This window comes from Orbicella franksi, chromosome 10 (genome assembly GCF_964199315.1).
Source record: "Orbicella franksi chromosome 10, jaOrbFran1.1, whole genome shotgun sequence".
Taxonomy (NCBI): Eukaryota; Metazoa; Cnidaria; class Anthozoa; order Scleractinia; family Merulinidae; genus Orbicella; species Orbicella franksi.
In genome coordinates this window covers 27,302,427-27,316,725 of record NC_138154.1, presented here as the reverse complement: position 1 = coordinate 27,316,725, position 14,299 = coordinate 27,302,427, and positions in this window count along the sequence as shown.

Below are 14,299 nucleotides of genomic sequence, written 5' to 3'. Positions count from 1 at the left end.
AAGCAGCTTGTACGCGTCATCTCCCTTGTGTATTATTGTTTTTGTTTCATTATCATCATTTTTAGTCATCTTGGTATGTATTTCAAGAAACCTCCAACGGTTGGAATAAGAGAGATACAGGCGGTAATGAAAAGAGAAAAGAAATCAGCTGCCACTATTAGATTGATCTTGCTGGTATTGTTGCTGACGTTCCTTCCAGCTCTCCTGTGGCCAATAGTTTTAGGACTGATGGGAATAGATAACAATGGGCCTTATCGTCCTTTCATATTTTTCCTTTTTATCGTGGATACAGTTGCGAATCCTTTGTTGAACTTTGGTCGCAGTAAGCACATGCGCAGAGCGATAAGAAATTTAGTAGGCTGCTCTCAGCACGTGGAACAACAACAACAGCAGCAGCAGCAGCAACAACAACAACAACAACAGCAGTAACTATAACAACAAAAAAGTTTCAGTCAAGTACAAGGGCCGAAAATATGATTACTAACGACAACAACAACAACAACAGCAGCAGCAGAGCAGCAGCAGCAGCAACAGCAGCAGCAGCAGCAGCAACAGCAGCAGCAGCAGCAACAGCAGCAGCAGCAACAGCAGCAGCAGCAACAGCAGCAGCAGCAGCAGCAGCAACAACAGCAACAACAGTAACAGTAACAACAAAAAAGTTTCAAACAAGTAGAGGGGCCGAAAATACGATCACTGTACTTTAGCGAGAGACATAAATATGGTATGAATTAAGCTGGAGTTAGTGTTAAAGGGTAACTACAAAATATCAGGTGAACAAATTTGCTGACGCGCGTGATATCAAGTGCTTCGGTGGCATTTGCTGTTGTTTTACGTTCCCTCAAATGAAAATGCATTAGATGATGCTGTAAGGTGGTATGGTACCCTAAAATATGGCGATGTTCATGAAAAATTCAATTTCTGGAAAATACAAGATTTATCATAAGACCCTTGAGCACTTGTCAAAAATATTTTGAAACGATCTTGCCAAGTTTGCCTCTAGATGAGTGGGAAATTTAAGGAAAGGACAAAGTGGTAAAAGTCTTTTTGCGTGGCAACGGCCACAGCAACGGCTGTTTACGGTAAGAACATGACCAAACAAAAAAGATTAGTTTAAACCTTGATAATCTCTTGTTTTAACATATATGAACGAAACTTTGTAGAAAAGTTTCAGAGAAATGAAAAATTACTAGTGATGGTGAAAGCTTTTCATGAATCCATCCGTCCCTGCTTCTGTCCGTTCTGTTTTCGGATGCTTGATTGTTTTTTCGTCTGACTCCTATTTTGCACCCCGGATTTGTAAGTTTTATAAGTAGAATCGAAATAAACCTCTAAAGGCTTCGCTGGTTGCAGCCCGATTTCCGGCCGCTTAGTGCCCAGGGTGAACAAAACCGATCTACAAAACTCGACTTTTCGTCTGGGATTTTTTGGCGTTGAAGGTCGCCTCTGGAGTAAAACCGCTGTAAGATCGCCCAAATTTTGGCTTTGATATTAGTGAAGAAAAATAAAAAAAAGAAAGAAAGAAAACCAAGGTTAGAGTCAATTTTTTTGCAAAGCAAAGCATAGTTTTGTGACTGATCGAGACAGACGACCACACACCAGCTATCCTCTTTCCTAGTAGTTTTTTTAAACTCCGGAATTCTTATTCTAGGGCTAGTAGAACAAAGTGGAGCTGGGCCGCAGCGTCACCAAAATTCGAGCCCATTCCACGGATCGGTGGTTTCCGTTATATTCTCGCTAAAGCTGGTGACCTTTTCAAGAATTTGCATTTCAGGCACATGAAAAACGTTCTTGTGTTGACACTAAAGTTCGGAGCAGAGATAAGTTATATAATAACTGGAAACGTTATCCAGAATTAATAGATTTCCTAAAGTATTTTGGACGAGTTTGGCAATCAAAAGAGACATTATAGTTTATATAAAACGTTATTTCGAAATTACAAAATAATGCAAAAAAAGGTGAACTGTTTACTCTGGTTCAAATAAAATTACATCAATCCTGTTCCTTAGTCTTCGTTTCTTACAGGCCAACCTTGACAAAACGAGGGACTCTCGAGTGCTCCGTTATAGGCTTGAATTTGCTCGGCTTAAGAATAATGAAAATAAACTGAACTGAGTAGAACAACGGCAAGCTAGTTCCAGAGGTAGTGATCCTGTTGGTTAGTTCGTTGATCGAAAACGCGGGCGTTCATAGCTCCCCGAGAGGCAAAACAGGCCAACGTTGAAAAGACGAGAATGGCGTCTAGATTAAAGAGCGTTGCATGCGCAATTCATCTTGGAGTTTGCGAAACACGAAATAGTGAGGATTAACTGGACTTCGGTGCGAATGGCTTTTTTCACAACAAAAGCGCCTTATAGTTTTTATGACGTTTCCTTTACAACAGTACAGTCGAACCCTAAGAATCAGATCATAATCTCTTGCGGATCCATATTAAGCGCTTAATAGGGATTCGTCAGGAATTAGCACCAAACTTAGTTGAAACGTCAATTTATAGAATTACAAACATGCCTGAAGGCTTGTGACTGTTGTTCATGACAGAGATTACGTATTACTGATTCATTTGTCACGAAAACACTATACCCTTTAAAATACCACTGGCTCAGCGCAGAAGTTATATTTTTTACCGTCGGGTTAATCGCGCAGTGAACGTGGAATCCCGTCAAAACAATAATAATAAACCTGTGTTTAGATGTTATAAAGAGTGGTCACTTTCAATTTCGGACTCTTATCTGCCATTGCTTTTTTCAAAAAAAAAAAAAGCCAGACTACGTGTTTTAGATTTTGGGTGGCCGCTTAATAGGGGTGAGGACAATAAAACAACCTCATCAGGACGACCAAAAGGTGGCCGGTTAATAGGGATATTATTTACAGTATTTTACTGACAATAAGTTTGGGACTTTGATATCTGGCCGCTTAATAGGTGGTGGCCGCTTAATAGGGGTTCATTTGTAGTTGTATATCTCTTACTAGCTGGGTGCGGCTAGCATTTTTATAAGCCAAAATACAGATGGAATGGCTTGATATATCTTTAATAATAATACCTAAGCTTCTTGCGGTTGGCTTCGAAGTTTAAGATATAGATTAAAATTTTGGATTCGCTGTTTCGTGCATTTACCGATAAGACACCGGTACCAAAAATAAACCTCTTAATCCATTGACCTCTCTTAACCCAATGACCGACTATCAAGTGAACACGAAATCTGATTCGCTACATAGCAACGATCTGATTGATTTTAGAATAAATCTACTATATAGGGTTCTAAAATGAATGCCGTTCTCTCATTGGCTATGCTAATCATTATCCATTCTGTTGTAGATAGTCAGAAGCCGCGGCCGGTTACTAGCGTTTACCAGGTGTCTATGGAGGGGATTTAGATAAAGTTTTGATCGACTAGTACATTTATTCTAAAACAATTGGGTCAATCATTTTCTCTGCATTTTTATGAGATAGAAATCTCGAGCTTATAATCATACTGTTAAGCAAACGGCAATAGTCTGACTTTCAAGAAACGAGTAAGTTCTCAAAGCATTCCCGATTTGATTTTTAGTTCGGCCTCATTATAATTAAAAGCATCATATAAAAATATCCATCAGTCGCCTCCGCGATGACAAAAAAAAAAACAAAACAAAACAAAAAAAAACAATCGATAATCGATGAGGAGAAATGAGAAAATGCACACAAAAGCTTCACTTCCAATTGCCATCTGCATAATGTTGTGAAATAAAAACGTTAATTTTTCTTTTCTTTTCGAAGTACCTGTGGTAAACATTTTAATGTATGATACTGAGTTAAAACGAAAAAATCGAGGTCGTTATCTTGTGTAGGCAGTAATGTATCAGATGGAAATAGCTTCCAATGAAATTAAAATCTACTTAATGAAAACGTTTTGAGGATTAACTTAAAAGGAAACATTTATTATGCAAAGTAAGATGGTACCAGAAAACCTTATAAAACGTTTGGAAGTGTTTTCCCAACATTTGAAAACTGATTGACCCTACTCTGCACTACGAACAGACAATTCGAACGAAAAAATCTGGAAATACTGTTTTGTGACGGTGGCTAGCTGTTGAACCCATCTGAAGCCAATGTTATCTGCTGTAACTGTTTTTAATGAAAATTTTGTTGAACTTTGCTGGATAAGTAACAGAACAGATAACAAACACAGCCTCTCAGGTAAGATGTTCCGTCGCTTTTGGTGTCTATTTTAGGATCAGTGAACGATATATTCAAGTAAAATAAACTTAAACATATGAAACCGAAAGTTGTTACGTGTTTATTCAATGTTTAATCTACTTTTATCAGCAAGAAAGCAAAAAATAAATAAATAAGTAAATAAATAAAGTAGTTATAATTGAAATGCCTTGTTATCCCTCTTTCTTTTAGTTTCTGCTGCCAGAGCTACCCTAACTGAGATTAGAAGACTTGCCTCCCCGGGTAGACTTGACACAGGTCGACCTCATGAATCTCAGCGGGTAGAATAGTTTATTAAGCGAGAGAAGGGAGCTAGATGGTTTTAAGCCGAGAAACGAACAAGCGACTCTACGAAGGTCGCGAAGCGGCCGAGTAGACTCTTGAAAAAACCAGAGGATCAGGACTATTTTGAAAGTCTACCCACGAGTTGTCTCGTCTCCCGAGACAGTTCGGGGAAATGTCATTTAATGGTTTCATGGCTTTCTGAACAAACCAGTGGTCGGGTTTACTCACCCCTAAGGGTAACTAAAGGGAAGGGCTAGCTAGGGTAAATGTTACCATCTAAAGAAAGCTCTTAAAAAGTAGAAAAATGGTATTAAAATAAATTCTCCCGCACTTTTTAATTGAATATAAGAAAATATACTAAATTGTTTTGGTTAGAAAATTTTAATTGGTTAGGTTAGTCGACAACAGCCAGTAACCAGAACAAGCACGATTGGTACAGCCTGAAATATTACTGTTAATTGCTATTAGTGTCACCCAACTAGTGGACTAATGCAAATCCTGCATTTTGGTTGGCTACGCTACTAGGGGACTATTAGTAATAGTCATCGAGTAGCGAAATTGGCGCCATCGAGCGTGACGCTTTCTTTCGTTTTATTCCCAAATAAATATTTCTTCAACTTGCATTTGCTAACTTTATTATTACCTTTTCTGTCCGACTAGTTGGGTGATACTAAAACAATTAGACCCTTCGCCCTCAAGGGCCACGGGTCAATAACCCATTCGGCTTCGCCTCATGGGCTATTGACCCGTAGCCCTTGCGGGCTACGGGTCTAATTGTTAATTAGTGTTAATTATTTAGCTCGGAAGAAAAGCAGGGTTGGTACAGTGACGACTCCTTATAACTTTCTTGATTAAAAAACAGGAACTAGCGAAGATATGATTAACGTTAATAAAGTTAACTTCAGAGACCGAAGTATCCCTCATGATTGTTTAATGAGATATTTACTATATATTATTTCAGGAAAAAATAATATGATCGCAAACAACTTCAGCCGCCTTCCTTATGAAGCATGTCTGATCCCGAACCTTCCTGAAGAAATCCAGCATCGAGTGCGAGACATTGGTAACTATGTTGTGCGACCGCTGTACATGCTGTTGGCCGTCATGGCATTTGTTTGTAACGCGCTGATCTGCATCACTGTAGCACGAACTAAATCTCTTCAACGTCCTTCACTGCTGATGCTGTGTAGCTTGTCAGTTACTGATTTGATATATGCTCTGTTTCCTTTGTATATGGGTATAAAAACAGTATTAAGCGAAAACATGTGTGTCGGTACTTTGGACCCCGAGGAAAGGGCCATAAATGTCCTGTGTAGCCTAGCAACCCTTGGCACTCTAGCAGTAATCAGCAGAGATCGTTATTTGGCAGTGACAAAACCATGGTGGTATCGTAGTCACATGAACACATCACGTGCTGTTAAGATGTCTTGTACACCCTGGTTAATCAGCGTGGTTCTAACACTGGTGCAAACTGTTCACTTTGTCTACAAGTTTGACAGCGTATACAAGTATCTTGCATACGCCATCCCGCTTGTGTATTATTGCTTTTGCTCCTTTATCATTATCATTAGTCACCTTGGTATATATTTTAAGAAACCTCCAGAGGTTGGAATAAGAGAGATCCAGGCGGTAATGAAGAGAGAAAAGAAATCAGCTGCCACTATTAGATTGATCCTGCTGGTATTGCTGTTAACGTTCCTTCCAGCTCTCCTGTGGCCAATAGTTTTAGGACTGAAGGAAATAGAAAATATTCGGCCTTATCGTCCTTTCATAGTTTTCCTTTTCATCGTGAATGCAGTTGCGAATCCTTTGTTGAACTTTGGTCGCAATAAGGACATGCGCAGAGCGATAAGAGGTTTATTAAGCTGCTTTCAGCACGTGGAACAACAACAACAACAACAACAACAACAGAAACAGCAACAGTAACAACAAAAACGTTTCAATCAAGTAAAGGGGCCGAAAATACGATTACTCTAATGAGAGACATGTAAATCTGTTATTAATTGCCTATACGCTGGAATTAGTGTTAAAGGGTAATTGTGTGATAAGAAGTGCTTTGGTGGGATTTGCTGTTGTTTCACGTCCCTCAAATAAAAATGCAGTGGATGATCCAGTAAGGTGGTATGGTACCCTAAAATATGGCGATGTTCACGAAACATTCAATTTCTTGAAAATACGAGAGTTATTGCAAGACCCTTGAGCACTTGTCAAAAACATTTTGAAACGATCTTACCAAGTTTGCCTCTAGATGAGTTTGAAATTTAAGAAAAGAACACAGTGGTATTAGTTCTTTTGCGTGGCAACGGCCATAGCAACGGCTGTTTACAGTAAGAACATGACCAAATATATAGATTGGTTTTCACCTTGAAAATTTCTTGATTTAACATATATGAACGAAACTTTGTAAGTCGATTAGAAAAAACTGCTTGTGATCATGAAAACTTTTCCTGAATCCATCCGTCCTGCTTCTCTCCCATGTTCGTTCTGTTTTCGGATGCCTAGTGACATGTTTTTAGTGAGATAATTCTTTGAATCTTCTTCCATCTCTAGTTGATGGTATGCTTGACGAAGGTCAATCTTTGAGAATCTCTACCCACCGGCAAGCCTTGCAAAGATGTCCTCAATGCGGGGTAAGGGGTACTGCTCAGCTTGTAGCTCCGGGTTCACTGTAACTTTGTAATAGCCGCATATTCGAGATGATCCATCTTTCTTTGGGACGGGTACAATGGGAATTCCCCACTCACTCCACTTGACTTTCGTGGGAATACCTTCACTCTGAAGTCTTCTCACTTCGTCTTCAACCTTTAATCTCAAGGTATATGGCTCAGCTCGAGCTTTGCAGAAGTGTGCTTAGGCGTCTTCTCTGAGGATCAGCTTTGCTTTAGCTGATTTGAATGTTCCGAGTTTATCTTCAAAAATATCCGAGTATTTGTTTAGCATGGTTTGCAGACGCGCTTTGGCAGTAAGTGCAGCTTGTGAAACTTTCAGTAATCCCTCCCCATCAACACAGGGCTCTTACCCTTGACGACATACAGATCCAACAGTAATGGTTGCTGGCCTTTGTTCTCAACATTTGCCTTAAGCACTCCAACAGGAGTAATGTTCTCTCCAGTGTAAGTTTTCATTATCAATTCAGTTTTCTGCAAGGGGATCTCATTAATTTCTCCATGTACAAGTCATGTGTGATAATCGATATAGCCGAGCCTCTGTCCAATCCCATTTTCAGCGCTTCTCCCTCTACTTTTAAACCCACCCAGATAACATTTCTGTTTGGGTTGCTCACATTATGTATCTTCAAGCTTAATAAATCTTCATATTCATCGGTCTCACTGTATTCAACAGTATGGACTTGGACGTGTGGCGGTGTTTGCGGCGTTTTTGGGGCTTACCTTATTGTTTCGAGCGACAGACTCTTGAAATGTGTTCACCTTTCCGCAATGATAGCCTGTTTGGTCCTTGAATCTGCAATTGTGTGTTAAGTTCGAGTCTCCTCCGCACCGATAACAAGCGTTAGTTGTGGAGTTCGGCAGTACTGAGGGGCAGTACTGGAGTTGCTTTGCTGTTATCTGATATCATGTTAACTCGAGATTGTTCCGGATGAAACTCACTTTGCAATTTCGAAGCATCATGCGCGAACGGTGGTTTCTATCACGGCGATCTTCAAAGCCTTGGTATAATTCAGAGAGCAAACGCTTTTGCATCTGTGCATTGTGAAGGCCACAGACCAACCTATCTTGTAGGGTTTCGTTTAGGTTTGCGCCAAAATTGCAGTGGGCCGCTAGCTTCTTAAGTACGGCCACGTAGGTCAACACAGTTTCTCCTTCACGCTAGTTTCGTTTGTAAAAACGAAAACGTCCTGCTATTTCCAATGGCTTAGGGCTTAGGTGTTGTTGACGGGCTGCGGCGATCTCCTGGAAGCTTTTCCTGGCTGCATGGTTTGTCTGGTGACAGAAGGTCTGTCAACAGTGTGGAAGTTTTGCGACCGATCAAGCTTAAGAAGATACGCACTTGGTGCTCCTCATCTATGTTGTTTGTTAAAGGCTGGTTTTCACTAGCGACGGAGTCGTAGTCGGAGTCATAATCAGAAGCGTAAAGTGATACGATCTAGTGAAAATCAAACCGACGGAGTCAGAAGCAGAACACCCATTCCGCTTTTGACTCCGTCGCTTACGATCTGGAGAAAACTAGATTGTCGGAGTCGGAAGCAGAAGCAGAAGAATAAACCAATTACAATGCTCCATTTTGGGCCTTGTGATTGGTTGGTGCTTCCGCTTCTGCTTCCGACTCCGACAATCTAGTTCACACTGGATCATGAGCGACGGAGTCGTAAACGGAATCGGAAGAAATGGAAACGTTCTGATTCTTCCGACTCCGATTCCGTCGAGCTTATATTTATGACTCCACTTATGACTCCGATTTTCGATTTTCACCAAGTCATAAGCGCTCTTACGTCTCCGACTACGACCCCGACTCCGACTCCGACCCCGACTCCGACTCCGTCGCTAGTGAAAACCAGCCTTAAGAAACACTGTTCCACACGTTCCACATATTGGAGTCCCATTTCTCTTGTGTTTCATCAAAATTCTCGATCTTCCCGATAGCGGTCATATTTTCGACCTCTTTTCTACGATCCCATCCTTGTCGCCATTGTCATGTACTTAGTTTTAATGCGAATCAAAGCACATGGTTACAGAAACACCCATAAAAGCACATGTTCACAAACGTCAACCGCTGGCCAAATACACTACAAATACCACACATTATTTTGATTAGAAAGCTTGAGCTGGTCAGTCTAAAGACTAAATAGTAACAGCAGCCGGCAATCAGGGCGAACACGAGTGGTTCAGGTAATATACAGTTGGCTGTTGATTCTTTAGCTGGGAAGGAAAGCAGGGTTGGGATGAAGACTTGAAAGAACACATGTCCCTTGTGGTTTTCAAATGAGACATTTACTATACATTATTTCAGGAAATAAATATGATGTAATTTTTTTTAACAACTATCTATGTATCTATTTTATATAATGTTAGTATTTTATATTAGTGTCCCCAATTAGCTATTTCTAGCTAAATATCTCCGACACGTTGATAAAGTCTATGTATGTATGTGTATGTATGCAAACAACTTCAGCCGCCTTCCTTATGAAGCATGTCTGATCCCGAACCTTAAAAACCTCCATTGGTAACTATGTTGTGCGACCGCTGCTCATGCTGTTGGCCGTCATGGCATTTGTTGTAACGGGCTAACCTGCATCACTGTTGCACTCATCAGTGGGGGATCTAGGGAAGGAACCCGGACGGCCCGGGGCCCCTTCATTTTGGGTAAAAAAGAGAAGAAATAACAAAAGGACGAAAAGCCGGCAGGGCAAGCAAACAAAGCCGCCCCCACCCCCCACCCCTCCACCTTTAGCTCAAGGTCTGGATCCGCCACTGTCGCTGATTTGATTTATGCTCTGTTTTCCTGCATATGGTAAAAGCAACAACAGCAGCAGCAGGAACAACAACAACACCAGCAACAACAACAAAAGCAACAACAACAGCAGCAAGAAAAGGTTCGAGCAAATAAAGCCACCGAAAATACAGTTACTATAACCACAGACGTGTAAATAAAGCATTACGCTGAAAAAGGGTTTTCAGTGCTGCTACTGAAGAGTAACGTTATCTTAAAAAAAGGTTGATAAACCTGTGCATGGTAACACGACGGAACATGTGCTGTAATTCTAAAGTAGGTTAAGCGTTTTCGTAAGCTGTAATATAGTAACCTACATGTAGATGACATAGATATAAATAAATTACTCATACTACTCAAAAACTCATTGACTTTTCAATCAGCTATCCGATTGGTCTGGTGGAATTACCTAGCCAGAGGCTAACAAGTAGCGCCCAACTTTGGACTCAGTGCCCTCGCGACTAATCAATCAATCGATTCATCCATCCATCCATCCATGCATCAATCAGCTTATATTATGAGAGTCTAAGCGCCGGATGAGATTTCCCTCTGTATCTGTGTTAGAGGCTCATGTATAAGACGCTTGACAACTAGTTAGTAATAGTGAAATCACGACAAATTAAAGAAACGAGTGTACGTAAATATTAATTAAATATAGAATGTTAAATATTCTACTAAAGTTTCTTCGAAACACATTTTAGGATAAAAAGTAGATATAAGAAAACGACGTTTCGATTTCGCTGAGATCATTTTCAAGTTTAAAAAGTGATTAACATTTTTTCATGTATGAGTAAACTAAGACATGAGAATTTGAAAATTGGTAAAAATATGTAAGTACAACACCGGCAAACTTGACTGTGATCTTGTTGGTTAGTTCGTTGATCGAAAACGCGCGCATTTAGTAGCTTGGGTCACAGCCACCCTAGCTCGCCGAAAGACAAAACAGGCTGGTGTTCAGTGGAGGAGAATAAAACAATGGCGACTAGATCTAGCAACGTTGCACGCGCAATTCATCCGGCAATTTGCAAAACGCGAAACGTTAAGGGTTACTTGGACTTCTGAAAGGCTTTTTCACATTTACAACGCCTTATAGTTTTTATTACATTTTCGTTACAGCAGTACAGTCGAACCTCAAGAGGCAGATCATAATCTCTTGCGAAACCCTATTAAGCGGCCACTCTTGGGGAAATGGGAGGTGACCGCTTAATAAAGGTTGGTCACGAATTAGCGCAAAAATTAGTTGAAACATCAAACCATAGTTAATAGAGGGGAATGGTTATGAAACCCTTCAAAGTTCTTTGTTGTATGTTTTTGTTCGCTTTTTTGGCCTTGACCGTACACAAAACACAACAGTTGTTTACTCCGTACCGAGGAACTAACCAATAGAAACGTGCTGGTTACGTAACTCATGCATAGTGTATGAGCGCAAAACAAAAGATTGTGCACGGTCGTGGACCTTCCAACATAAATCTTGGCATCTTTGTTTGCTCCTTTGATGTTTACCGGGCTTCATATCCAATCCCCTCTACCAACTATGGTCAAACGTCAAGTCGCAATGCGGGAGGATCATGAATAAACATGATTGTATGACTTTCTAAATAAAACAGTGACGGGGTTAACTCGCGCCTAAGGGTAACTTGGGAGAAGGGCTGTCCAGGGTGTCTGAGACCATTTAAATTTTGGTGAAACGATTCTCCGAATAACGTGCGTATGAAAAATCGCACGATTTTTATTTTTGGTGTAAAGCAGCAGCTCTGTTGTATATGTTGAGTAAAAAGCGCGGCCGATTCTCAGGATTGGCTAAAGGATTCGACGTTTGGCTAAAGATTTTAACGACAAGTTAATTTATATTAAAACAAATCTATCATTTGCTCTCGATTTCTTTATGAAATGGCAAACTCGAGCTTTTATAATCTAATTGTTAAATAAACAGCACCGATCAATCTTTGCGATTTCCTGAAGTTCCTGAAATTATAATTAGTTTATTTCATTTTTTCTTTTATTTTGCTGTGCTGTAGATCGGTTTTATGCTTAAATGATTACACGGCAGGCTGTTGATTTCTATCGACTATGATTCTTGTCGAGTGGTGACACCCAAGCGCCATCAGTTAGTTTCACACCACTACTCTTGAAAAGACCGCCTTCACAAATGAACTGAGCGACACTCAACAATAGCAAATCCTATTCCAGATTTGATTTTTCATTCGGCCTCACTATAATTAAACACGAGCTATAAAAATATATTCATCAGTCGCTCAGCGATGACGAAAACTGAACAATAGATAATCGATGACAAGAACTGAGTAAGTGGACACGAAAACTTCACTTCCAATTGCCCTGTACATGATGCTCTGAAATAAAACCGTTAAATATATATATATTTTTAAAACATTATAGAGCATGATATTTAAATAACAGGAGAAAGGTATGGTCTTTGATCGTGTAGGCAGTAATCTATAAGATGGAAATAACTCTGAATTAAATTAAGAACTACTTAACGAAAAAGACTTAGGATTAACTTATAGAAACGGAGCATTTTATGTTAAGTTATATAGTAACAGAAAAACCTTATTAAATGTTTGGAAGAATTCTCCCGACTTAAGAAAATTGATTTTACCTTAATTCTTTATCTAAAACAGATATTTCCAGCCACAAATTCTAGAAATGCTGTTTCTTGGCGTTGGCTAACTGTTGAAGACGCTGTTTTATGCAACAGAGAATAACAAACAGTTGTAGTGAGGCGGTATGCTGTTCGCTTTTGTTATCAATTTACTATGATGTTCGGGCAATTTATAATATAAAAGTGAAATATAATTCAAACATTAAAAATCACGAAGCATGCTGAAAGTTGTTCCGTGCGTTTAAATGTTTTTATTTCCACTTTTGCTAGCAAGGAAATGTAAAGTCAAATAAGTAATGGAGAATCGCTTGCAAAATGGCTGTTAAGTTTCTTTCAAAACAGTCACCGGAGACCAAACCTCCACAATTTTACAAAGTCAGTCTCTTGAATTGGTTACTATAGTAAGTGTAATCAATGTTATTTGTGATTGGTTGATTTAGTGGAGAGGACTTAAAATGATTGGCTCATTTAACTGTCCAATTACACGTGTCTAATTACAGCCAATTGTCCGATTACAACTTTGCAGATTAATTAGTGCAAATACCGCAGTTTATGCACCAATCAACTTTGAGGAAATTGTAATTTTTATGATTAAGATTAAAATTTGGATTCGGTGTCTCGTGCATTTACCGATAAGACACCGGTACCAAAAATAAACCTCTGAATCCATTGACCTCTCTTAACCCAATGAATGACTATCAAGTGAACACGAAATTGGCCACATAGGAGCGATCTGATTGATTTTAGAATAAATCTACTATATATATTATGTAGGGTTCTAAAATGAATGCCGTTCTCTTATTGGCCACGCTATTCACTATCCATTCTATTGTAGATAGTCAGAAGCCGCGGACGGTTAGTAGCATTTTCAAAGTGTCTATGAAAAGAATTTAGATAAAGTTTTGAACCACTACTACATTTATACTAAAACAATTAGGTCAATAATTTACTCTCGATTTTTATGAGATTGAAATCGCGAGCTTATAATCGTATTGTTGAGCAGACGGCACGGGTCAATCTTTCAAAAAAATCAGTTCTCAAAAGCATTCCCGATTTCATTTTTAGTCCGGCCTCATTATAATTAAAAACATCCAATAAGCATATCCATCAATCGCCTTCAAGATAACAGAAAAACAATCGATAATCTATGACTAGAAGTGAGTAAATTGGCACGAAAGCTTCACTTCCAATTGCCTTCTACATGATGTTGTGAAAAAAACCTTTAATTTTTCTTTTCTTTTCGAGGTACCCTGTTAAACATTTTTAAGTGTGATACTGAGATAAAGCGACAACATTTTAAAGGTCGTTCTCTTGTGAAGGCAGTAATATATCAGATGGAAATAACTTCCAATGAAATTAAAATCTACTTAATTAAAAAGTTTTGGGGATTAACTTAAAAGGAAACATTTATTATGCAAAGTAAGATGGTAGCAGAAAACCTTATGAAAATAAGTTTGGAAGTGTTTTCCCGACATATGAAAACTGATCTACCTAAATCTTCATTAAAAACAGGCAATTCGAAAGAAAAAATCTGGAAATACTGTTTCTCGACGGCACGTGGCTAACTGGTGAACCCATGTGAAGCCAATGTTATCTGCTGTAATTGTTTCTAATGAAAATTTTGTTCACCTTTGCTGGAAAAGTAACAGAACAGGTACCAAACACAGCCAGTGAGGTAAGATGTTTGCTTTTGGTGTCTATTTTAGGATCAGTGAACGGTATATTAAAGTTAAATAAATTTAAACATATGACACCGA